This window comes from Neophocaena asiaeorientalis, unplaced genomic scaffold, assembly GCF_003031525.2.
Source record: "Neophocaena asiaeorientalis asiaeorientalis breed wild unplaced genomic scaffold, Neophocaena_asiaeorientalis_V1.1 scaffold704, whole genome shotgun sequence".
NCBI classification, from domain to species: domain Eukaryota; kingdom Metazoa; phylum Chordata; class Mammalia; order Artiodactyla; family Phocoenidae; genus Neophocaena; species Neophocaena asiaeorientalis.
This window is the reverse complement of record NW_020175050.1, coordinates 1,421,996-1,449,585: the sequence shown is the minus strand read 5'-3', so window position 1 is coordinate 1,449,585 and position 27,590 is coordinate 1,421,996.

Genomic DNA, 27,590 nt, shown 5'->3' with positions numbered 1-27,590 from the left:
CGGGTGCCCTCAAAGGGGGGCTGGGGTGTGTTGACCTCAACTCCCTTCTGTTTGGGGTGTGAGAGTGGCTGTGGATTTTAAATACACGTGTAAAAGATTTGATCCCTTGTTTCAACGTGTTCGGAGAGCTCCGTGTGTGCTTCCATCGTGATCCTGACCCAGCAGCCCCGTGTCAAGGGACAATCATGGGTGGCAGAGTATGTGACAGGCAAGCTGCAGGGCTCCCAGGAGTGTTGGGGAGCGTCTCCATGGTACAGGGCTGTAGCCGCGAGGAGGGTTTCTAATTCAGAAATGCAGGCGGGATCGAGGTCTGGGCCTCCTGCAGCTCTGCCTCGGCCACCGCATGTGCCCCGAGCAGTGCTGCCCACAAAATCCATTTCCCATGGTCTCTCGCGCGTGGCTCCAGCCCTGTTACTTCTCAGGTACATCCACAAAACTATTACCTGTTATCTGAGCTACTTGAGCCTCTTTACCTTGAAACCAGAGCTGAGTTGCAAGAAGAAATTGTTGTGTTTAAGTTTCTAATCGCTTTGATTTTTCTGGAAGTACAGCTTCTGTGTGGGAAATGAACAGTAGCCTGGGAGCCATCTGGGCTCACTGCTGGGAAGCTCAGCACACCCCCCGGGCTTTCTAGCTCTGTTTACACTGAGCTTCTTCTTTACAGCGCTGTTTTGCAAGTCCAGAAGAGTGAAAATATGAAGCCAGCAGGGCAACGGCCACCAGCAGTGCTTGGCGGTGGTGTCCTGAGTCGCATCTGTAAGACTTGGCTGATTTATAGCCTCTCTTTTGTGAGGCTGGGGCTCAACGCATCGCCCAGGGTCCTGGTGGGTGGTTTGCGCGTTTACTTCACGAGACTTGGTCTGTCAGGTTAGATGTTAGTGGAAGCCATGGTAAGCAGTTACTGAGAAAGTCTCAGTGGTAACATCTATTTGTACTCACCCAAAACTTCCAAATAAATTTAGTTTCCACACAAAAATAGGGATTTTCAAAATTCCATAATTTTGCTACTCAGAATACAATTACAAAACTAATTAGAACAAGTTAATGATAAATATGCAATATATAAATACAACTAAAATACTGAAGGCCATAAACATTATTGGAATAAAAAAATGTATATATGTATGTGTATTTACTGCATGGCAACAGAAAATTGCAAAAACTGCCTATGTGCCTCAAATTAGTTTGTAAATTTAGTACAATTTTTACTTTGATTACAACAGATTCTTTGGCAACTTGGTAAAATGATTCCAAGGAAAATATCCAAAGAAATTTTGAAAAGAAGAGTAATGATGAGATCTTTCTTACAAAAATAGCATTTTCTAAATTTTCCATGAAATTTCACTTTAAAAAGAATGGGGAAAAAACCTTTTTTTTTTTTTTCTGATTTGGTGATCTTTGCTCTTTGACTTACCCTCTCCTTGTGAGTTTGAACCTAGTCTCACAGATGGGAAATGAAAGCCATAAACTAGATTCATAGTGGGATTTTGAGAGATGCTTTGCGACTCAAAGATACCATGACCCTCAATGTTTAAACTAGTAAAATGCTCACAAAATGGTTAAGATTGGTGTCCTGCAGAAGTCTCAAGTGTCTCCAAAGCATACCTTAATTGTGGTGTGTGATCTTCTTGTTGGAGACCAGGATATTGTTTCCAGAAGCTATCAGTGATGGATGTCAGTTACAGAGGGCAAAAGCCTTGTGTTTGTTTTACACGACTGAAGAAATGAGACAGCAACAGAGGGCAGCTGGTTTTTTTTCTCTTATTCCTCTTCTCATGGAGGCAGATCAATGACAAGATTAACTCAAAATGTTATCAGAAATGGTTCTAGATTTTCTAGCCCATCATGGGACCAATTCAAATGCTAGTACCTAATAAGAGAAAAGGGAAGGATCCACTTGGTCCCTGAGGTATCAGTGGTCTCAAATTAGGTCATCATCCTTCTAAAATGATAATTACTATTAAGCATCCTAGTGTAGCTATCACTTTCCTGTTCAGTGCCTACTTTCCCCTTGCTGTGTCATAACTTTGTTCAGATTTTCCTCCCTCTTTATCATAGCCATACAGTTCAGAAGACATTTAGCATATCCCCAAATCCAGGAATTTATGTTAGCCAATGGGACGTGGAATTCTTCTGGGAACCATTATGGTTCCATGGGGGCGCTGATCTAATCTGTCTGAATCAGATGTTTATCTGTGGTTTGGAGGGGGAGGTTTTCTTTTATTCTCTTCTGCTGGCCATGAACGAGAACACATGTTGCTCTGAGGGTTACAGTGGCCATCCCACAACAAACCTTGAGAAGAAATTGATACTAGAACAGGAGAGTGGAGAGAAGAAAAACATCTGGGTCTATGATTCCTTCTCCACTGGCCTGTACCACACCTGGGTTCTCTGTACCTCCAATTATGTGAGCTAATAAACTTCCTTATTGTCTAAGCTAGTTTCAGCTGTGATTTCTGTTCCTTGCAACCAAAAGTATCCTATCTGAGATAAATACCATACAGTTATACCTGGCTGGGAGGTTGAATGGTGGTCCTCGAAAATATATGTTCATGTTCTAACCCTCAGAACCTGTGGACGTGATTGTATTTGGAAAAAGGGTATTTGCAGATGCAATGAATTTAAAGGTCTTGAGATTATTCTATACAACTCAATAGTAATAATAATAATAATAAATCCAATTAAAAAAGGGCAGAGGAACTGAATAGATATTTTTCCAAAGAAGACATAGAAATGGCCAACAGATACATGAAAAGATGCTCAACATCACTAATAATCAGGAAAATGCAAATCAAAACCACAACAAGGTATCATCTCAAACCTATTACAAGGGCTATCATCCAAAAGACAAGATAACAAGTGTTGGATAGGATATGGAGAAAAGTGAACACTTCTGCACTATTGGAACGTAAATTGGTGCAGCTGCTATGAAAAACAGTATGGAATTTCCTCAAAAAAGTAAAAATGGAACTACCATATGATCTAGTAATCCTACTCCTGGGCATATATCTGAAGGAAATGAAAGCAGGATCTCCTTGAGATATCTGTACTCCCATGTTCATTGCAATATTAGTCACAATAGCCAGGATCTGGAAATAACCTAAGTGTCGCTCAACAGATGAATAGACAAAGAAGATGTGAGAAATATACATATAATAATGGAACGTTATTCAGCCATGAGAAAGGAGGAAATCCTACCACTTGTGACAACATGGATGGGCTTTGAGAACATTTAGCTAAGTGAAATAAGTCAGACAGAGGAGGACAAATAGTGTATGATATCACTTATATGTGGAATCTAAAAAGTCCAAAATCATAGAAACAGAGAGTACCGTGTTGGTTACCAGGGGCTGGGGAAAACAGAAGATGTTGATCAAAGAGTACAAACTTCCAGTTAAAAGATGAATAAGTTCTGGGGATCTAATGTACAGCATGGTGGTTACAGTTAACAATACAATATTTTAATACAATATAATACAATACAATAATTTAATACAGTAGTATTAAATACTTGAAGTTGCTAAGACAACAGATCTTAAATGTTCTCACCACAGAAAAGAAACAGTAATTACTGAGTAATATTCCATTGTATATATATACCACATCTTCTTTATCCATTCATCTGTTGTTGGACATTTAGGTTGTTTCCATGTCCTGGCTACCTATGATGGAATATTACTTAGCTATAAAGAGGAACAAAATTGGGTCATTTGTAGAGATGTGGATGGACCTAGAGTCTATCATGCTGAGTGAAGTAAGCCAGAAAGAGAAAAACTAATATCGTATATTAACACATATATGTGGAATCTAGAAAAATGTTACAGATGAACGTATTTGCAGGGCAGGAATAGAGGTGTAGACGTAGAGAATGAACATGTGGACACAGCGTGGGAAGGAGAGTGTGGGACGAACTGGGAGATTAGGCTTGACATATATATACCATATGTATAAAATAGATAGCTAGTTGGAACCTGCTATTAAGCACAGGAAGTTCAGCTCGGTGCTCTGTGACGAGCTCGATGGGTGGGATGGCAGAGGTGGGAGCGAGGTCCAAGAGGGAGGGGTTATATGTATACATATAGCTGATTGACTCCACCGTACAGAAGAAACTAACACAACATTGTAAAGCAATTATACCCCAATTAAAAAAATTAAAAAAAAAGGAAACAGTAATTACATGATGTGATGGAGGTATTAGCTACTCTATCGTGGCCATTTTGAAACATGTAAGTATATACATTGACACATTGTTATACGTCACAATGTTAAATGTCCATTATATCTCAAAAAAGCTGTAGAAAAAAAAAGATGAGCTCACCCTGGATTATCCAGGTGGGCCCTAAATTCAATGATGATGGAGACAGAGGTTAGAGTGACGTGGCCACCAGCTAAGGAACACCGAGAGCCACCAGAAGCTACAAGAGGCAAAGAAGGATCCTCTCCTAGAGGCTTTGGAGGAAGCATGGCCCTGCTTCCATTTTAATTTCAGATTCCTGGCCTCCAAAACCATGAGAGGATAAATTTCTGTTTTCCAAGCCACCGTGTTTGGTAATTTGTCACAGAAGCCCCAGGAAATAAATCCAACCTGGTGGGAGATCAGCTTCAATGAACATTGAAATGAACAGAGCTGAGACCTGTGATTGTTTTTTGGTCCTTCCTGGAAAACTCACACCAGCATCAACCCACAGAGGGACATATCCTGCCTTTTCTTTCTGGCAATTCTTCCAATTAACATCTTGTGTATTGCATGTCTTTCTGGTGCCCTGCCTTTCTCTACACACCCCTGTGGATTTTTGAGGTTTTGGAGACACATATTCTAAAACCTGATGGGTTGAGGTTTTTGGTCACATCTTTGGCAACTCATCTGTAGGAAGAAGGTAAGAGCTGGTCCAAAAGGGGAAAAAAAGCTGCAAAATCTATGGCATCATTATTCAGAGGAGATTTTCTGGTAGAGTTATAACTAAAATTTTTCAATAAATTAATTTTACAGACTTTTAAGGGGTAGCGTTTAGATGAATGGATATATTACTTGAATTTAAATTCAGCCCATTAAGTCGTCACTTATATTGTTGTTGCAACATTAATGTTAATGACGCACACAAATAAAAAAGAAACGACACAAGAAAGCCATTTGCTTTACTGTTTTGGGTGAGCTGAGCCAAATGCTTAATAAGATACTCTTTGTAGTCAGAGCTGAGTCTTCCAGAAAGGAGAATACACAGCAAAAGCAAACTCTTCTTATCAGGAGGCATTCTACAGTGTGACAAGACGGAAGGCGCAGCCCTGATCACCAAGTGAGGAAGAATACAGCTTCTGTATTCTTGCCTGTGTCTCCATTCTATCCTCCTCCATTCTGCTTTTCTTCCATTTCCCCAATATATGAATCAGCCCTCTGGTTCCTATTCCACTTCCTTTACTCTTAATTTTATTTTCTTCCCTGCTTCTTTCTTCAAATATCCTCCGATTCCACTGAGTTTGTTCTACCCCCCAAAACTTGAAATCTGACATTCTCTCTGATCACAATCCCCTACTTTCTTTCTCAGGTAAACCTGGATCTTCACTGTGACCTTCAGCTCAAACTATAGAGTGCTTTTGTGCTAATTAGAAAAAGGTGTCCCCTTTTGGACAGGCAATTTGGAAAATGACTCCCTTCTGCATGGTCACAGACCCGCAGGCTCAGTGCTTCAACAGGATGACAGCGTGGATGTATACCCCACACATCCCTTAGGGTGAACTTCTGTGTAGTCCGAAAATGGCACAGTCATCTTGGTACCCGGTGCTAGCCATCTCACTGTCCCTTTTCTCAGCCCATCAGGTTGTGTTGGCCGTCATTAGCCTGTCTACTACTGGACCCCTTGGTAAATCTTTCAAATACGCTCTCCATGATGTCTCTGATTCCTCTTCCTCCTTGTCCTTTCTTGGACCACATCCTTGAGTGCAGAAAATATGTGTGTTTGATGTGCCACTGGGTCCTCATCCTGGCATATGGAGCTGGTAGAATGGTGTTGCCATCCAGAGTCCTTTGCCAAGAGCTTGGTAAGTACTGAACTAATAAATGCATTGTTTCCTTTCAATCAACCCATTAATCAATCTCACATCATTTTCTCTCTGCTGCTGCATTTTACAGAGAAAGTTGTACATCTAGGAAGACTGACATCAATTCAAATTCACATAGTAGAACTCGGACAGCTCTCAGTGCTGCTGGGAAATACTTATACTCATCTTGAATGACTTCTTCTCATAGGTCCCACAGAATGTATTACAAAACCACCATCCTTCTCAAACTCCCACTTGAGTGTCCTTTTTTAAAAATTAATAATTTATTTTTGCTGTGTTGGGTCTTCACTTCTGTGCGAGGGCCTTCTCTAGTTGTGGCAAGTGGGGGCTACTCTTCATCGCGGTGCACGGGCCTCTTACTATCGCGGCCTCTCTTGTTGGGGAGCACAGGCTCCAGACGCACAGGCTCAGTACTTGTTGCTCACGGGCCTAGTTGCTCCATGGCATGTAGGATCCTCCCAGACCAGGGCTCGATCCCATGTCCCCTGCATTAGCAGGCAGATTCTCAACCACTGCGCCACCAGGGAAGCCCTTGAGTGTCCATTTTGGGAACAGAATGTATTACCTTCTACATTACTAAATCACCTTACATAAACTTGAGGCCATTTGAGTTTTTCCAACTTCTGCATTCTCCATTTTCTTTCCATCTTCATGCAAACTTACCTTGTCCTCAGTAAAGATGTGTCCTTTCTTCTCTACCAGACTACCCCCTCCACTCTCACCATTAATCAAAACTTTGGCCATGTCTTCTGCAAACTCACTTTACCAGTTTTCCCTTTGCCGTGTCCTGTAGATATCATCGCTCCCGCCTGCTCCGTTGCCTCATTTTCCATGCTGGCACCCCAGCTATGGTCCTCACCACCTCTTGCCTTGCCATTTCAACAACTTCCCAATGTGTCCCTTGTCTAGGTGCTCCACTCTCAACCTTTACAGGCTGCTACACTAGTCCTTTGAAAGTTCAACTTTTGGTTGTAGCACTTCCCATCCAAATAAAGCCATCAGAGGTTCATTGGTTGTCGATACAGAATGGATTCCAAATTCCATAGCCTGGCCTTCAAGGGTCTATATATTCTGGGTTCAGTGGAAAACTACAGCCTTAATTTCCATAATTCTCCATTTTTACTACAGTAAACGGAAATACTTTCTGTAACCATGCCCCATGGTTTGAGCCTCTGGTTTTATTCACGTGTACATGCTATATTAAGTGTTTTTCAAATTTATTGCAAACTTTCTGCAGGCTGCTTTGTCAATATGTTAAAAAAATCTAAATGTTGCATATATAATTTTACTTCTAAGAACTTATTCTAAGGAAATAGCGGTGGATGAACACAAGATTCAGAACACTTTAAATTTAAGTATATCTTTCTTTACACTGAAAACCTTTTTCCTAATGTTGTTAACAATTATTATTTGTCTTATCTCTAGTATGTGTGTGTGTTTCAAAATAATAATGATATTATAACTAACAAAAGATAGAGAGAGCAATTTAGGATTACTTTCAGATGTTTTCTGGCCTTAGGATATATCCCATTAAAGACATACCATCGAAATATTGTGTTTTAGGGTTATTATAAGAATTCTTTCATGTGGTTAAGATACAAGCTGGATATTCTTTTGGCTTATCTTCAGTTTTCTGAGAGATTTTTTTCTTTTTAAATTAATTTTGCTTTTAAAATTTGTAAAACATTATGCAGATTCAAAGCCAAAACCATTGGGTCAGGTGTGTTCAGTAAGATCGAGCTTCTGACCTTGGACCCTCCCTCCCCTGTCAGTCGTACAAGGTAGCACACTAGTAAATGTTGCTCTGCAGCTTGGCTTTTTCACTTGACCATTTATCCTGTAGATAACCTCATAACCAGAGAGAGAGATTCCTAACTCCTTTTACAGCTACATAGTATTCTGCTGTCTTCAAGTTCATTCAGCTCCATTCCCTGTTGATGGACATTTAGGTTGTTAACAGTCTTTGCTGTTATGAACAGTAATAAGTAACTAGCCATGTGAACATGTCATTTTGAGTTTTTGCCAGTGTATCTTTGGTACAGGCTTCTAAATATGGAATCGATGGTTCAAAAGGGTAATGCATATGTAATTTTGTCAACTCCTGCCAAATCTCTCTTTACAGGGACTGAATCATTGTCATTCCCACCAGTAAGTCCAGCAGGAGGCAGGTTAAGTCCTGACTCTTTTCCCACGTGTGGTCAAGCTTTTGGATTTTCACTAGTCTGATGAAAAATGGCATCTCAGTTTCAATGAGCAATTCTCCTATTATGTGCAAGGTTGAGCTTCTTTTCCTAAGTGTGTCATTTGTGTTTCTTTCCAAAGAACTGATTTTCATATCTCTTGCCTATTTTTCTATCAGGACACACTGTTATTTTTAAGGATGAAAACTGTTTCCATTCCCTTTTATCCCTTTTACATCTTGAATGTGAGGAAATGGCGGAATCCAGAGGTTAACATAGCTTTCAAAACAGAATCATCACCTTTACATAGTTACCATTTTTCTTTAAAGAATGTCTGCCAAGCTAGGAGTCCACAACTGTCAATTAGACCTACTGACTAATAGTTCATGGTGTCAATGCCCACCCCCAGCCCAGCCAAAGACCATCAAGAAAACACACCTGTGTTTGAAAAAGTTGGGTTGATTACTTGTTGTCCTGAGGGGTAACGTACACCACTGGGAACTGTGAGGGTTGCAGTTAGAGTGTGTTAAAGAGGACTTATAGGATCTGGGCTTTAGTTGGGTGATTTGGGGGAGGATTTAAGCTTTGCTCTGGATTGGATGCTGTCAGGAAGTGGTGGTAATTCTATGACTGGGCTTTGTAATAAATCTTATCTAAAGGAGGGAAGACTAGATCAGGGCTAGGCTATCACTAGTAAAGACACAGTCACTCATGTCAGCCAGGATGGGGGGATGTCAGGTATTTGGTGGCCTGGACAGTGTGCATGGTTTGTCTCTGTTTAGACATGATTACTAGTGGTCTTATTCTTGTCTCAGTCCATCATGGTCACAAAATAGCCTCGTCTGATGTGACATCTTGTGAAGTTTTCTGTGTTCACCAGAAGAACACCAAAACCTGCCAGGCCAGCTCCTGGACAACAGGACTGTTTTTCTGTTTCTCAGTGGGCACCGGAGCAGAGCCTCAGGCCCTGTTACTGTAGTGACAGGTGACCTATCTTGTAATGTTTAGTGATTGAAATTCTGAGGAAGTGAAAATACCCATATTTAGGTATTTATTTCACATGGAATTGTATAATATCTCATCACATGAGCCTTTGATTATGTTCCACCTGAGAGAGGGCCAGGGTCCAGAACCGTGGTCTTCTTTCTGGCTTAGCCTTTCAATACCCAGAAAGTGTCAAAATTGATGTAGCCTAGGGTAGGGGGATCTGGCTCTGAGAGAAGGAATTTTGACTCAGAAAAGAGGGAAAGGGAGGTTGAGGGGAAGAGGGGTGAGCAGCTCAGGGATGGGGGTGGTCGGCTCCAGGGCTGGGAATTGGAAGGACTCAGAGTTGCCCCACCTTCCTCTGGTTTTTCTTAAAATTCCCATTTCTCCTCAATCCTCTCACCACAAACAGGACTTCTAGCAGTGGATGGCTCTGGGGTAAATGTAAATGGATAATAAACAAGAGAAGAGAGGGTTGGCCACATTTGGGATATTGGAACTAAAAATCATTAAACTGTCTTGGAAGCATCTAACAAGGAGGGTGTGGTTATAATACTTCAGAAAGTACACCTTGGTTTGCTTAGAAATTCTAAGGCAACATATAAGTCTCTTGAAAATCTCAAGATGTAAATGATTCACACTTTACATTTTAAAAATAATGGATTAGACCAACAAGAAAGTAGATATTTAGGTAATTGGAAATAGCACTACATATCTGAATATTGAAAACAGGTATTGCAACCACCTGGAAAGCTATATCACTTTTCTGAACTTCACTATTTTCCTTTGCAAGAGGTCTTTCTCTTAAGTTGTGGTACTGATTAGATGTGGTAATGTGTTTTTACAGCATCTGGTATACTTCCTGGCACATAGGGAATATCCAATAAATCATAGTCAATTATAATAATAATGAATCTGAATCTTCTGTCTTAAAAATATTTTGTGTACCTCTAACATGTTGATATTTTCTCTTCATAAAGCAATTCTAAGTTATAATGCAAAGGTCATAAGTGGGATTGTCTACATTGCCAGGATGCTAAAAGTTAAAAAGAATTAGGTTGTAGGGGTCTTTGGAACCACAGGGAGGCTGCAAGCCCTCTCTTTCTTGAAAAAGAAGTTGCAACCTGCCCAGCTGCCCACAGACCTCCGCATGTGCTGTGGGCAGCCACTCTCAGATCCTCTGGGAAGATATAGAACCAAATCTTCACAGCACAGGAGACTAACCTGAGCGTGGCCTCACCTTGGCTTAGGGCATGGTTAAAGGAAAAGCCTCACCCTGCGTGTCTAACCTCACTCCTCAGAGGTGCTTCTTCTGCCCTAAAGATGTCCGAGAGGCAACGTAGCCTCAGAGACCCCAAGGAGAGGGCAGAACTAGGCTCACCCTCCTGCACGGTGCTGAAATGGACAGCGCTGCTCTGAGCATCCCTGTCCCGAGGCTCTGGGGAGGCGGAATTGCCATCAGCCCTGTCAGGCTCTCAAGAGCAAGAGCAGAGTGCCTGGCGGGGAGAAATGCCACTTGGCAAGGGAAGGGCAGGAAGCTGTGGGTACGTGTAATGTACCTGATCAGGTCCTGCCTTTTCCATTGGAGAAACAACTTTAAAATATCAATGTTCTCTCCAGGACCGCCAGCAGCTATGAGTCTGCTGCCCCATCTCAGCCTTCTTCCCAGCACATGGTGTTTGTCAATTAGAGGGAGTTTCCAGAGCTTACTGAGCAAACCCAACAAAATCAGAATTAAAAAAAAACAACTCTGGGCTTCCCTGGTGGCACAGTGGTTAAGAATCTGCCTGCCAATGCGGGGGACACGGGTTTGAGCCCTGGTTCGGGAAGATCCCACATGCTGCGGAGCAGCTAAGCCCATGCACAACAGCTACTGAAGCCTGAACGCCTAGAGCCCGTGCTCCCCAACAAAAGAAGCCACTGCAGTGAGAAGCCCGCACATGGCAATGGAGAGTAGCCCCTGCTCGCCACAACTAGAGAACGCCCGCGTGCAGCAACGAAGACCCAACGCAGCCAAAAATAAATAAATTTATTTTAAAAAAAGCAAAAAAAATTAAAAAAACAACTTTTATGGCTTCCATTAAGTGGCATCCAAGGACAACCTAACCAATAACATTTCCTGCCACTTTCCTCTGGACTAGACAACGCTATGCCCTTAGTCTGAAGCATTGACCACTTGGTCATTGACGATACAGCTAATCAACGATCACTTTCTTAGTATGGCTGAAAGTTGCCAATATTTACCTTTGGGAGTGATGTAGAAATGGACAATAATTTGGATGGCTTTTTTCCTTTTAAAATATGAAATGCTTTGAGGTTGGGATATTATCTGTCGGCCACGTGACTGTCCTAAATAGCCAGTGTTATTCATTGACTGGACACTAAACACGTATCTGTGGAGCACTGTGGTATGCAAAACAAGGGCTGCCCAAAGTGGTCCACCTCTGTATCCACAGAATCCGTAAATATGTTATGCTACATGACAAAGGGGATTGAAGATTATAGGTAGAATTAAGGCTGGTAGTCAGCCAACCTTAAAATAGGGAGATTGTCCTAGATTATGTGGTGGGCTCAATGTAATCACAAGGTTCCTTTAACGTAGAAGAGGGAGGTGGAAAAGTCAAGGTCTGAGTGATGAGATGTGACAAAGACTCCTTTGCTGGCTTTGAAGATCAGGGGAGAGGGGCTGTGAGCCCAGGAATGTGGGTGGCCTCTAGAGGCTGGAAAAACCAAAGCAACCATTTCTCCCCTAGAGTTTCAGAAGCAACCAGCCCTGTCAGTGTCTTGATTTCAGCCCAGTGAGATGTGTGTCAGACTTCTGATCTCTAGAACGATAACAAATTTGTGCTTTTTAAAGCCAGTATGTTTGTGGTGATTTGTTACAGCAGCAATAAGAAACTAATACATCACCTTCCATGGTCCAGGCCCTGTGCTGGGCCCTGAGGATAAAGGGGTGCCTGAGATGCGGCCCTGCCACGGCAGACTGACGCCCTCTCGGGGCAACTGCGCTGCGGTGTGGTTACTGTTTAGGGTCCACGTCTTCTTGCTCACCTGTTCCTGTCCACATGGTGCTGTGACAGCCTGTCCCCCTGTGGGGACGGAGCGGCTAGAAAACTACTGGACTCAGTGAGAAGAAGTGGCTGTTTGGAATTACCTAAGTCTCCCTTTAACTCTAGTAAATTATATTACACATTAAAATTGTTTCCCCAACTGGTTGTTTCGATTATATGGCACAATTTAACTCCTTTCCAATCAATTATTTTTTCCTTTGAATAACTTAATTGCCTTTTATCCAATGTACTCAGTTGTGAGGTTATCCTCAGCCTCTGTCCAGGGGGCCCAGTCTCGGGACAGGCGGGTCTCCGAGCATCTGGGAGGGCAGGAGTGTCCTGGGCCTTCGTGGGCTTGTTGTCTGTCAGGGGATGGAGGGCACTTCCTCGTTGGTTATCGATGCCTTTTCTCTAAATTGTTTGGACCTGGTTTTGTCATCATAGCATCAGTGGAGAAGGAGAAAGGGACAGCTCGGCATTGGGACAAGAAGCCAAGCAGGAAATGCTGACATTAGGGAAAGTGGACAAGCAGAAGGTCTGGGCAAAGCCCTGCTTGAGAACCCAAAGCAGAACCACAGGAAACCACTGGCTTCCTTCTCTAGGACCCAGCTCGAGCCTCGCTGGGCGGAGCTGAGGGCAGCGGGGCGGGGCTGTGCGCAGTCTCACCGAGCAGGCGAGGACTTTGTCCTGAACAGAGAAGAGGACGTCGTTTTCCTTTGTTCCACGGCAGCCAAATTCCAGGCCAAGCCCAAGGTCAAGCCATCCGTCTGTTCTCTCCATGTATGTGGATCCGGCAGCTTCTGCAGGAACAGGAAGCAGCGAAAAGACATCATCGTTAGAGGGTCCGTGCCGTGGGTCGGTGTGGGAGCCTGGGCGGAGCGCGCCGTCCTGTAATGAGGCGCGGTTCCCAGCCATTTTACCACAATTGTCATTTAGGCTCAATTACGGCCGCGGATCTCATTACCCCTCAGTTATCGGGTTATCACCACCTTGCAGTACAAGGAATGCCGTGAAGGGTGCGTTTGTCTTGGCTCCTGGTGGCCGTGCCCTTAAGTGTCGAGCCAGGAGGGGTTGACACAGAGCCGGGCTGGTGGAGGTGTCATCCCAGCTGATGGCTTCATTCTTCACGGATATGTGACCGGCTGTCCCGCAGGTGGCAGAGCTACGGACGCTCCCCCCTTTCCCCCATCACTGCTCCTGAAATAACCCACGAACGTTTCCTCTCATGCCTTGTGTTGTAGGATGAGCTAATATTTTTATTTCCCTGTTTCCACTTTTTCAAAAGCTTCCTTCTTTTATATCCTCATAATCCAGTTACTTGGGCTGCTGGAGCATATGTGTGCTCTTTTTCTTTTCAGACGTTCATCTTATTTTCTTTTTTCTTCTGCAACCTGGTTAAATTCACCCATTCATGTATTCAATCATTGCGACTTGATGACTTTATGCCTGACGTTTCCACATTCCAGGGGGAGAAATCACGTGCAAATGAGTCAGTAAATATGTAATTTCAGGAAGGGAGGGGGGCCCAGAGGGAAAACATATCAGGACAAAGGATAGAGAAACTAGGCAGCAGGAAGGGCAGCCATTTACATAAGGGGTCAGGAGGCCTCTCTGCGCCAGGGTGAAGTGACCCGGAGGCCGGCGGAAGAGCTGGGTGGAGAGCAGCGTGGTCGGAGGTGCACGCAGGCCTCCTGCAGGGACTCAGCACAAGGTGAGGAGCGTGAGGCCAACTAAGTACACCCAGTAGGGTCCCATCCGTCACTCCCACAGAGAAGAGGGTCTGGACTGGCCAGCAAGGGGATTCAGGACCCCGGGATGCTTAATTAATGAAAACTACCCCCCTGCCTATTTTAATATAAATTATCAAGCTATTTCCAGCAAAAGTTGATTTTGATGGAGAAGATGCTTGAACTATCCAGATAGTTGCTTCCGTTTTCCACATTGTTTTGTAGATGGAGACAAAGCCTGATTCAAGTCTTCTTTTATGAACGCTGCTTATGACTTATCTTCTGCTGGTAGAAGCACCCACTACAGATGGCGAATATTAAGGATGCTGCTTGGAGCAAAGTCTTGACTGGGCTGGAATGAGTTGAGATGTTTGGTGATGCTCGATGCCACCGCCCCAGGGGGCAGGATGAGAGGAATGTCATGATCCCATAATACACCCACAGTAAACAAAGCCTTAATTTACCAGATAACGGGCTCTTTGTATTTTGCACAGAGATTGCACTGTCAGAGCAGCTAGTGCATAAGATAGGAAAAGGAACAATCTTTCCAGGTAATGTAGGGGAAAATGTAATTTTGCAACACTTGGTAGAGCAGGAGGCTAGAAATTGAGATTGAGGGAGAATGCTGTTCTCTGTTTAAAGAGCACAAATACTGTTTGCAGAGAAAAGATCTGGCTTTTCTTTTTTTCTCTCATTTTTAAGAAGTAAAAATATAAAATCTTAAAACGTAAGGAGCATGTTTTCAGGTCCTGTGATAAGCAGGGTAGAGAATGAAAGAGGTGATTTAAATGGTAGAGGCTAAATTTAGCTTTGTTTTTTATGAGTGGCTCATAAAATTTCTTACTGAGGAAAAACTGAATGAATAAAGACAGGGTAATTCTTCCTCATCTTAAGGAAAATTTGAAATTCTTTTCAAAGAAAATAGCATATAGGCAATGTCTTAGTTATCTATCGCTGTGTAACAAATTACCCCAAACGTAATGGATTTAAATAACGAACACTTATTATCTCAGAGTTTCTGTAGGTTAGGAATTGGGTGCAGCTTGGCTGCTTGTCCCCTAGTCCCCACACGGTTGTCACCCAGGTGTCAACAGGGCTGCTGTCTCATCTGGAGACTCAGCTCGGGGCAGGGTCCCCTTTCAGGCTCACCACATGGGTGCCGGGAGGATTCAGTTCCTCGCTGGCTGATGGCCAGAGCCTGTCCTCAGTTCCTTGCCTCGCGTGCCTCTCCCTAGGGCAGTCCACAGCAAGGGAGCCGGCATCTGTCAGAGTGGGTGTGAGAGGGCGAGACACAGCCTGGAAGACGGAAGCCAGGGTCTCTGCAGAGCCTAACCTCAGAGGTGACATCCCGTACCTTCTGCTGTTTTCTATTCACAAGAACCTTCCACAAATCCCAACCCATTAACGTTGCTGAAGCAGGGATATTTGAAGTGAGCCCATGTCATTTCATGGGATGACCGAAAGCCTGTCTGGGGCAAAAGGATGGTTTTGATAGTTAGTAAAACAGGAAGAAGGCAGGAGGGGGGTCTTCGAGGGATTCTGGGGTTCGGGGTTTGAGCGTTAGATTGAGTGATGCCCTGAATACGTTCTCTATAACGGGGCGTCTCGCATGGCAAACCACTTTCCCCTCTGCTGGCTTTTCCCAGGGCCTGGGTGACGCCACACTTCTCCCGCATCCCACATCCTTGTCTGTTTCCAGAGCCTTGTACATTCACCACATTGTCACCTCCTTAACTTCTGCTCTAGCTGTTTTCGTAAGAGCCAGTGACCAAGGCATGGCTGTAGGAGTTTTGAATTTTAGATTACAGACTCAGGTGATGGAGAAAAGTAAGCTATTTACTTTTCCTAATTCATTTCTGTTTTTCTAAATCTCAGTCTGTTTCTAAATCTCTTGCTGCGTGGTCTTTCCATCCTGCTTTAAACTGGGCAGCTTTTCGTCTGTTGTCATTATTTTGTTCGCCTGTAGACTTGACTGAGGCAGGCACTTGAGTATGGTGTCTCAGTGCACCGCAGTGCGGGCAGCCCCGCGTGGAAGGTGTTCTGATTAACACTGCGCAGACAAGGAAACTAAAGCCGAGGCAGAGGAAGAGAGCTGCCTGGGTTCTCCCTGCAGAGAAGGTGGAGAGCCGGGATTTGAAGCCTTGACTTTTTCCTTCTAGAGCTGCAGCCTCTCTTGTTACACTCACCCTCCTCTGCTTTAAATAACAACCAGTTGCACACCCTATATTCCCTTTCAGAATGTAAACTTCTGAAGGGAGGGACTTGAACACAGCAGACAATCAACAGATAATTTTTGAATTGAATAATTAAATAAAAAGAAATTGAGTAATGTGAGCGATGAAGTCTAAAAGCAAGTGGTTTTATGTCAAGGAAGAAAGTCTTTTTTTTTTTTTAAATGCAGGTTCTATAAGAACCTGATATTTGTAAAAAAATAATAAATAGCTTTGTTGCTAGGAATGCAAATTCATGACCTACCATAGACAGTACTGTAATTCTGATAAGCAATGTTTGTTCAAACAAGAGTGGTTTAGTGTTATGAATTATTTAGTTTCTCCTTCAACATGGAAAATAATTCAGATCTGATCGCATCTTTTGAAAATGTCAGGTGTGGTATTAGACGGTTTTCTTAGTGTCTCTGCTGGTGGGAACTGGGCATCATTTCCTGATCAGTCCAGGGGCCAATGAACCTTCAAAGCCAACCCAGGAATGTTTCTGGGAAGAAACTAAGAGATGAAATGGAGGCGGAACAAGAAGTTTACCGTGCTCAATATCTGGATATTGGAAACACCAGCCACTTGTCTGAGTAGGAACAGCGTCCCTGGTGTCTCAGGGGCAGTGAGAGCACCAAGAGATGCAGACGGGCAGGGGCCCAACTTCATGGAGGCTGGAAACGTGAGACAGAGCCAGCAATTTGTGTGGGGCTGCAATTGTGTCAAGGATGCCGGTGATTTAATCCTTATTCCCACCCCAGGAGGTACTATTATGAGCCCATTTTACAGATTAGTGAGCTAAGTCTCAGAGACGTTACACAACTTCCTCAAGGCTCAGAAGTAAGCCAGAATTTGCACCCAGGTATTCCGATTTTAGGAGGTTCGCACACTCATTTTAAATAGTACAGATGTGTTATTTGCCTGTCTTCAAAATCTGGACATAATCTGGCGCTCCAGAGAGAAGTTCCACGTTTATTCTGTGGAGCACACAGTCGCTGTCACTCAGCCTCTTTCATGCGGGAACTCGGGTCAAAAAGTCAGGCCTGCGGGAGGAGCTTATCCTCCAGGCTCTATTCTGGGGGCACAAACACAAAGCAATGCCCTCCATTAACTTGATTCTGCATAGAAATGCATGCCCCTCTGCTAAAGATCTGTCCACATACAACCATGTCGTTTATGTCAGGACGTGTCTGAGTAACCCTCCGAAATACGGGGCTGCGAGGAATTTTGCATCTCCGCTTGGTCCACCGGGAGGCTCAGGGTCCATCCCAGGGCTTAATTCATCCCGAGTTTGAAATTTATTCCCATACAGCCCCTGCATGTGGGAAAACCACCAGATTAGTTGCGTTATTTTCCCATTTTCCTTGAGTAGTTTCAGATCATTTCAAGTATCTTTTGTGCATTTCCAAATGGGGATTTACTCTAAGCCTTTCTAAATCTTTCTTTGGAAGTGTGTGCGTGTTGAAATATAAAAATTTCACTCAGGACATAGACCTCCTCGTACCCTCCATTTTGTAATGAGGCTGACCTCGGTGGCAATGTCAACATTCTGTGGCCTTAGGCATCAACTAGAGCAGGGGTTGGCAACTACAGCACACAAGCCAAACCTGTCCCACCTCGTATTTTTTGTAAATAAAATTTTATTTGAAAGACAGCCACACAAATTTGTTTCTGTATTGTCTATGGATGCTTTTGTGTTAAAATGGCAGATTTGATGAGTTGTGTGACAGAGACCTTATGGACAGTCTGCAATCCCCAAATATTTACCATGTGACCTCTTATAGAAAAAGTTTGCCGACCCCTGAAATAAGATGCAAAAGTAGTATACTATTATAGAAATTCATGTATGAAGACAATTTCAGCTGACCTATCTAAATGACAGGGGTGCATTTTTTTGTAGGTGCTGGCATCACATAGGGCTTAGTGAATACTTCTACTGTAAACCACTTCATACACGTTGGGTCCTGGGTTCAGGGAACAGGGTGGGTCCCAGTAGAAGTCTTTTCACCAGACGTGCGCCTTTGGGAAGCTGCTTTTCTGCTCCAAAATACCTGAGCAGTTGAGGGTGTCAGAAGGAATAACAGAACTGAATTTCTCTGTGCTACTTTGCGGGAGGTATGGTTTCAGAGCTCTGTTTAGCCCTCGAACTGTGATACTTTTCAACAACACTGTGTCTAGGGATCCTTTTAATCTAACCACTCGTTACCACCTTCCCCCCCACTACCCTCATGTAGATTTGGGGAGTAGTTTGCTAAATTTTGTATTTATTATAACGTTCAACCCGCATTATAAGTATGGGAGAAAATTATACTCCATTCATTCTGAAACTTGAGTGAGGGGAATTGACAATACAGATACTGAAGCCATTGAAGGAAAAATAATGAAGAATTGAAGCAGTACGATATGTAATTAGAATAAATCTATTTTTAAAACACTTGAGTTCACCAAATAATTTCCTTCTTTCCATGTTGCCTATGTGGACATATCTTTAGCTAACTAAACTCATAAAAAGTCACTGAGATGAGAAAACTCTGTATTAAAATAAAATTTAGATGGATTTTTAGTATGGATTGAATATAAGAACCCATAAAGATTTATTGCTATTATTTCAAACATCATTGAAATTAGACTTAATTATCTGTGCAATTTGCTGGAAATAGCATTTTAGCAATTTTTGATCAAGTATATGTCATTACTTTAAAAATAGAAATGTACCAAACTGCTTTTAAAAAATTCCCCCCAAACATAATTGCTAAATTGCCTGTTTGAAAAAGCCTGTCCTTTCCTCATCCCTAAGAATTTTGCCACCCCTCACTCTTGGCAAATAAGTCCTTTTTGTTTGCTTCTTTTCTCGACCATGACGTTTTTGAGCAGCCAGATGTGTCCATGTGAGTACCCAGAATATTCCCTTGGAGGGACAAGGAAAGATATCCCCTCTTTGGGAAGTTGTAGACTTTGAAAAGACATAGATTAAAGCCTTTTTATTGCTGGGCTTTTCCTTGGGGAAAAGTAATCTTGTATTTTCTCTGAGTGTGCCTCTGTCTACACTGCATGGAGAAAAGCTGAAATTTATCAAGTTAATTAACTTGGATACTTCAACTGAGGAATCGGGCTCTGCAGTCTACTTTTTTAAGGGCTCATTTCCTTCAAGGTGACAAGGTTAAGTTTGTGGAGTTTCCCTGGAGGCTGTGATTTGTTTTTCATACTTGACTTCTTCACGGGACTCTACATCACACAGGTGAGATGCAGCAGCTTCCGTGGGCTGTGTGCACAGAAAGACCTCTCTCCGTGAACCACGCCATCTGGATTTGTTCCTGGCCCGGTGGCGCCCTCAGGCTCAATTTCTCACTGTTTGCTCCTGGATCCACTCCAACGTTCCCCCGACACCTCCTGATCATAGCCGATACCTTGGCGTCCCACCCGCCCGTTGCCCTCACTTGTGCTCTGTTGCTCCAGGCCCTGTTTTCTGCTTGGTTCTCTTCACTAACTATCCAGTCAAGTCTCAGGACCATGATGTTTGGCCCCTGCTGTCCTCAGAGCCTGACTCTCGCTGGCCTCTGGTGTTCAGGATGTCCCTGCATAGGAAGAAAAGGCCAGTGTGTCCAGTGCCTGGAGGCCTTCGGTTCTGAGAGGAGGGGTGTCACAGAGCCTCCGTTTGCACTGACCTTTTCTCAGGGCTGCTTGAGGAGCAGCTCCATGTGGGAGAGCAAGGGTGACCCAAGTTTGGGACAGAACAGAGCCTACTTCTTGGATTTAGACGTACCAGGCAAGTGTAGCCACACTGGGAGCTGAGAGCCCTTGGAATCAATATGTTTAAGACAAGTGCAGGCTGAGGACCAAGGGCAAAGAGCCTTGAGGAGCCATGCTCTCATTCCTCAGACCTGTCTCCCGGTCCAGGACCCTGTGTCTCACATCTGCGTTTTAAGAGTGTGTGTGTGTGTGTCTGTGTGTAATGGGAGTTGGGGAGAGGGAGAGAGAACAAGAGAAAAAGAACCAGCTGGTGAGGAAGAGGGGGGGGGTTGGAGGAGGGGATTGCAAAATATGGTCTATGGTTACTCCCATCCAGGCAGAGCTGCCTCTTTGCAATATGAGTTTGTTTTTCTTCCCATCAGGACTTAAAGCCCATTGTCCCCCATGTGCTCCCCTAACCTGGGCTGGCCTTGTGATGACATGCTCTGACCCACAGGACACAGTAGGAATGACATTTTGTGACTTCGGAGACTAGGCTTTAAGAGGCTTGTGACGTCTGCTGCCTCTTAGAACACGGCCCCGAACGGCTCTGGGAAGACACCATCTAACGTGATGGGGTGGGGGGGTGGCCATGTGGAGGAGAACTTGGTGCCCAGCCACAGCCACATGATCACCGGGCATGTGGGTGAGGCCATCACGGCTCTTCCAGGCCAACAGTCCAGCTCGATGCAGCTGCGTGAGTGAGCCCAGGGGAAGGCAGCCAAGAAGCAGCCCCGTCAGATTTCACAGAGACATGAAAAATAATAAATCCATGTTGTTTGAAGTCTGTGAGTTCTGGGGTCATTTCTTAGGCAGCAGATGCTAAGCCAAGCTGCTTTACACAAATGCTATAAGGTATTTTGGGGTCTACCTCCACTTCTTTGGGGAGCATTACATGTTTCCAACATCCTGAGAGAGTTTATTATCCTAGCAGCTGGCAAGGGAATTCCCCTTGAAGAGAGACTATTCTTTTTGGGAGTAGGGTGATGGTGGGGATTGATGAGGCTTTGAGAGTGCTTTGGGGCAGAAAGAGAGAATGGAGGCACCAAAGTAACAAAACTTCCCTACGTGAGAAACAAACAGGGGCCTGGGTGTTGGGGGGAGAGGTGGGGAAGGCTGGAACTGAGCATCACTTTGGTGGGGGGCATTTGTAGAAATGTCTGAGGGGCTTTGATGGGGAGGTGTCAGATGATTTGCTGCCGAGTCCACACCTCCATCCTTTACACACAAGAGCCTTATGGGAGCTTTTATTTGGATGCCCAGAAACATCTGGGTTATCCATAGTTTCAGTACATTGAGGACCCGAGAGGTTCTGACATGGCGTAAGGTGTCAGTGAAGTAGATGGTGGGGAAGCTGATTCTTTGGGCACCCAAGGGAGGCTAAGTGGGTAGTAAAGGTCTCATTAAGAGGCAGCATGTGGAGGCCGGAGCAGAGAGCCAGAAAAATGGTGGACCCCAAGCACTTTTCCCTGGGAGTCTTGGTTCAAACCTGTGTGATGGCTCTGGAGAGAACCAGAACTAACCCGAGGTGGGAACCACACAGGGGGACTGGGACCCACTATCAAGAAAAGATAAGAGTACCTGACCAAGGAGGTGAAGGACTTAAACGCTGAGAACTATAAAACATTGATAGAGAAAATTGAAGATGACTCAAAGAAATGGAAAGATATCCCATGCTCTTGGACTGGAAGACTTAATACTGTTAAAATGGTCATACTATCTAAAGCAATCTACAGATTTAATGCAATCCCTATCAAATTACCTATGACATTTTTCACAGAATTAGAATAATCATAAAATTTATATGGAACCACAAAAGGCCCAGAATTGCCAAAGCAATCCTGAGGAAAAAGAACAAAGCCGGAGGCATACCTCTCCCAGATTTCAGCCAATACTACAAAGCTACAGTAATCAAAACAGCATGGTATTGGCACAAAAACAGACATATGGATCAATGGAACAGAACAGAGAGCCCAGAAATAAACCCACACACCTACAGTAAATTAATCTTCTACAAAAGAGGCAAGAATATACAATGGAGAAAAGACAGTCTCTTCAGCAAGTGGTGCTGGGAAAGTTGGACAGCTACATGTAAATCAGTGAAGTTAGAACACTCCCTCACACCATACACAAAAATATGCTCAAAATGCCTTAGAGACTTAAATATAAGACATGACACCATAAAACTCCTAGACAAGAACATAGGCAAAGCATTCTCTGACATAAATTGTAGCAATATTTTCTTAGGTCAGTCTCCCAAGCCAATAGAAATAAAAACAAAAATAAACAAGTCAGACTTAATCAAACTTATAAGCTTTTGCTCAGCAAAGAAAACCATAAACAAAATGAAAAGACAACCTATGGAATAGGAGAAAATATTTGCAAATGATGTGAACAAGGGCTTAATTTTGAAAATATACAAACAGCTCATACAACTCATTATCAAAAAAACAGACAACCCAATCAAAAAATGGGCAGAAGACCTAAACAGACATTTGTTCAAAGAAAACATCCAGATGGCCAACAGGCACGTGAAAAGATGCTTAACATCGCTAATTATTAGAGAAACACAAGTCAAAACTACAATGAGGTTACCACCTCACACCGGTCAGAATGGCCATCATCAGAAAGTCTGCAAACAATAACTGCTGGAGAGGGGGTGGAGAAAAGGGAACCCTCCTACACTGTTGGAGAAAAGGGAACCCTCCTATACTGAATGTAAATTGGTACAGCCACTGTGGAAAACAATATGGAGGTTCCTTAAAAACTAAAAATAGAGCTGCCATATGACCCAGTCATCCCACTCCTGGCATATACCTGGAAAAGATGAAAACTCTAATTTAAAAAGGTACATGAACCCCTATGTTCATAGCAGCACTATTTACAATAGCCAAGACATGGAGGCCACGTAAATGCCCATCGACAGGTGAATGGATAAATATGGGTATATATACATAGTGGTGTATACTCAGCCATGAAAAGAATGAAATAATGCCATTTGCAGCAACGTGGATGGACCTAGAGATGATCATACTAAGTGAAGTAAGTTGAACAGAGAAAGACAAATATCATATGATATCACTTATACATGGAATCTAAAAAAATGGTCCAAATGAACTTATTTACAAAACAGAAACAGTCTCACAGACGTAGAAAACAAACTTATGGTTACCAAAGGGGAAAGGTGTGGGGGAGGGATAAAACAGGAGTTTGAGATTAACAGATACACACTACTATATATAAAATAGGAAAACAACAAGGACCTACTGTATAGCACATGGAACTATATTCAATACCTTATAATAACCTATGATGGAAAATAATCTGAAAAAATAGATATATAACTGAATCACTTTGTTGTACACCAGAAACTAACATAACATTGTAAATCATCTATACTTCAATTTAAAGCAAGATAAGAGGCAGAAAAAATAGTCACCTTGCTAGTGTGACTGCAGTTCTAAACTTTGCTTTAGTGAGAACCGGGGGATCAGATGCTCGCCTGTGCGGGACAGCCAGGAATGCAGAAGGTGCTCAGTGAATGTCATTCGATTCAGATGAATGGCATGGCGAGCAGATGGGAGAAGGGTCTCCTAGGGCTGTTAATTTCCAGGGAGAGAATTTACAATGTTTTTTTCTGGCTGACTCAGCTGATCAATGTAGTTTCAAGTTAACTTTTTCTTTTTGTAAAAAAAAAAATGTGCTTCAATTAAGTAAATAACCACTTACTGACATTCTCCTGAACAATTTTATGCATCTGTATCAGTGCCCTGTTGCTCTATAACAAATTACCACACCTCCAGCAGCTAAAACAAATCATTACCTGATAGTTTCTGTGCCCAGGCGGCCACTGTGTGGTTGTCTGCATCTTCAGCTCAGGGCCTCCAGAGGCTGCAATCAAGGTGTCGGCTGGGGCTGGGGTCTCATCCTGGGCTCAGGATCCTCTGCTAAGCTCACGTGCCCTGCGGAGAATTCATTGTTTGTGGCTGCCGCAGGCGGCTGCTCTCAGCTCCTCAAGACCCCCGTGGGCCGTTCACAGCATGGACGTTTGCTTTCTTGCAGGCCAGCAGGAGCGAGTCCCTACGATGTCACCTTCTTTCAAGGGTCCACACGGGATAATCTTTTGATCACCAAAGGCAGGGGATCGGAAACCCCACCGCAGAGTGGTACCTCGTGACATCCACAGGTCCCACCACACCAGAGGGATGTGCACGCCAGGGGTGGAATCTTGGGGACCGTCTCAGAGTCCTGCCCCCCACAGTATCTGTGTTTCAGCAACTTGCTCCCCGCTTTGGAAGGGGCTGTCACAGGCTGTGCCCTGTCTTCCAGCTTTCTTCCGCTCGCATGGTGCCCTCCCCTCGCGCACTTTGATTTGCACGTGCAGCAAAGCCCACTTCTCTGCTTCTCTGACTGCAGGGTTGAGGGTCTGGCGCTTACCTTCCCCCACTGACACGGTGATCAATAGGAAAGATTTCCTCTCTTCTTTGGCTTTGCAGCATTTACTTTTAATTCAATTGAGTTGAAAGGAAAAACTGGTGTAAATCGGGAGAACGAGGAAAAATAATGTACTGGTGCCCCATATTCAGAAACCATATTTTAAGTGACAGGAAAGTTGGTCCACCATGGAGCATTTTCACAGAGACCATATTCACCAGACACATGCCCACCTTTCGTGCCAGCCCAGCTTCATGGAGAAACTAGCTTGATGCTCAATGGGAAACCAAGTAGCAATGGGTTTGCATCTTGTTAGATTCTCTCGAGGTCTCCAGATGACAGTTTTACTCTTTTTTCTTTGTTCTTAGGTGTGCTGTGCTCATTTAGAGCGCAACAAACTCAAAATCAATGTCTGCGTGTTTCTGCAGCCGGTTCTCCGTGCACGGAGGTGATTCAATGAGGTAATTAACGCCGACATGAAACCATCAACATGTGTGGGTGATCAAGACTAAATAATTCAGAAACAAATACTCGATGTGTTTGGCATGTTTAGATAGACTTTCACCTTGTTTGCCTTTATAACAGCTCCCAGATTCCCGGTCTGTTGGTAGATTATGAATAATGAGAATGTTACTCCTGCCCTGAAAGCATGGCATTTGCAAATCATATCATCATTTCGCTCTTAAGAAAATACCACGTTATTCTATTCTGACATATTTTATTTTCAGGATGGAGAGCAGTTATCTACATAGACTCACCTCAGAGCGCCTACAACTGATGGAGCCTTATCACTTACATAAATAATTTAGGCATGAGCGTCATTACAGGTATAAATCAAAAGGACAACTTATGCTTCCAGATCGCCTGTGTTTGTAAATGTATATTGCATCTAGTAAGGTGGCATGCCACCTGCAGAGCTATTCAAATGGCTTAAACCTCACTAGCTGTTGGAGTCCGGCAGCCAACCAAGCAGCTGTGACCTCACAGGCTGGTGTGACACAGACCTGATGTTTACTCAGCAGATGGGAGAGGGAATCTGTTTTAAAGCTGGCTGTGCTCTAGAACAGCCAGCCTTGAGGTTCCCTTGACCTCAAGGTGCATGAGAATCACCTGGTGGACTTGTTAAAACACAGGTGGGGGCCACCCCCAGAGTTTCTGATTCACTGCCTTTCTCACAGTGTCCCTGGCGGTGCTGACCACACTTTAAGAACCACTGCAGTAGAAGACTGAAGGATTTCTCATGGAAGCAAAGCTGGACTTTCACTGAATAAAACACTTTGATGGAAGCTTTCAGGTGACAAATTCAAGGCACACTGTCCAGCTGGTTCTGATTCAGAAGGAGTCAGCAAAGAGGAGTGAAGGAAAGGGAAAAGGAAATTGCTGTGTGTAAAGTAGGGGGTTTGTGGTTGAGCGGCAGCCAGAGAGCAGACCTGGGGCCATGAAGATGGGAAGGGATGAAAGGATGGGGATTCGGCCTAGAACATGGTGGCAGATGGAGCATAGACAAGGCTCATAAGAAATTTCCCGAGATAGGGAAGGGCCAGTGAATCCCCAGAAACACTGGAGTCTGATGTTCAGTTGGAAGTGGTCTGTGGCCCCGGCACATGCTGGTGTCCCTGAGAACTGCTTAGAAATGCAGAATCCCAGGCTCCACCCCAGACCAACGGAATCAAAATCTGGAATTTAACCAGACCCGAGTTGTGTGATTGCACTTTGAAGTTTGAGAAGCGCCAAGGCAGAGCTGCCCAGATTTTACGATGTCAGCACCATCTGGGACACATTTAATATACAGATTCCAGGGCCTCACCACAGCCCTGAGTCAGAATGTCCAGAGGGAGGCCTGAGAACCTTCTTTAACAAGAAGATCAGCTGATTCTTGTGATAAAGAAAGTTGGGGGGGGAACAACTTAAGGGAATGAGGGAGAGAGCTATGTCCTTGCTTGGAGTAAACAGAGGTGGGGACGGGACAGCATCCCCGGGGGCAGAGGGCAGGCAGGGGTGAAAAGCGAGCAGACCAGGAGAATTTATATAGAAGATGATGGAAAAATATCACCTCACTGCCAATAACCTTCAAACCAACTTGCCAATATTAGGAAGGCCTCTGGCCTCCTCTAGACCAATTATCCTCAAATAGGTGTTGGGAGGGGAGAACTTTCGGCCCGTTGGGGACATTCAGCAATGTCTGGAGACATGTTTGGCTGTCACAAGTCAGGGTGATACTGAACTAGGCTCATCTTGCCCTGACACGTACCCGCCCAAAGCGCTGAGAGACCGAGGCTTACAGCAAAGAGAGGGTTCATCCACAAGGCAGCCGAGCAAGGAGGCTGGAGAACTAGCCTCGGACCTGCCTCCCCAAAAGCAAGGGGCCCCGGGTATTTATGGGATGAAGGATGAAGAAGCAGGTTGTTTGATGCGTGGGGAGCGTGGAGAGCGTGGGGAAAGGTGATTGGAGAAAGGTGAGGTCATTGCCGTCCTGCGCAGGCGTACCAAAGCTCCAGGCCTCTGCATGTTCCAAAGGGAGGGGCTAAGCCTGACCTGAGGGTGGAGTTTTCTGCCCTCTGACCTCAAAAGGTCACAGAGCGGACACACGCGCATGCTCAGTTGGAGGGTCGGTGGTCCTATCCGGTCTCAACCAGCTCAGCCGGAACTAGACACAGCTGACTCCAAGTTCCTGGAGAACAACTCGGGCAGGCAGATTTTTGTGTAGGCCAAGTGCTGCTTGGAGGACGTGCCAGTCTCAAAAGACCTTGATTCGTGCAGGCAGGTGAAATGGATTTAACCCGCAGTTTCAAGGGCTGCTGCTGGCGTCTAGTAGGTAGAAGCCAGGATATTGCTAACCATCCTGCAGGGCACAGGCCCCGGGACAAAGAATTACCCAGCCCCAGCTCTTTGTGGTGCTGAGGTCGAGAAGCCTGGTCTGGAGCTGCAGTTCTTAACGGTGATCCCAGGCCAGCGGCAGCAGCATCACCTGGGAACTTGGGATCCTGTCGGACGTGCAAATCTGGGGGCCTGCATATCAGATGTACTGAGTCAGACGCTCCGGTTGGGGCCTGGGGATCTGTGCTTTAGCAGACACTCCAGGTGATTCTGATGCAAGCTACGGTCTGAGAACCACCGTAGTGGGTGGAGTATGGTTTACAGCCCTGCACACACGACTGCACATCACATGAAAGGCTAGCCCTAGAAGGCACCAATACCCGAAGTCACCTGTGTCAGTGA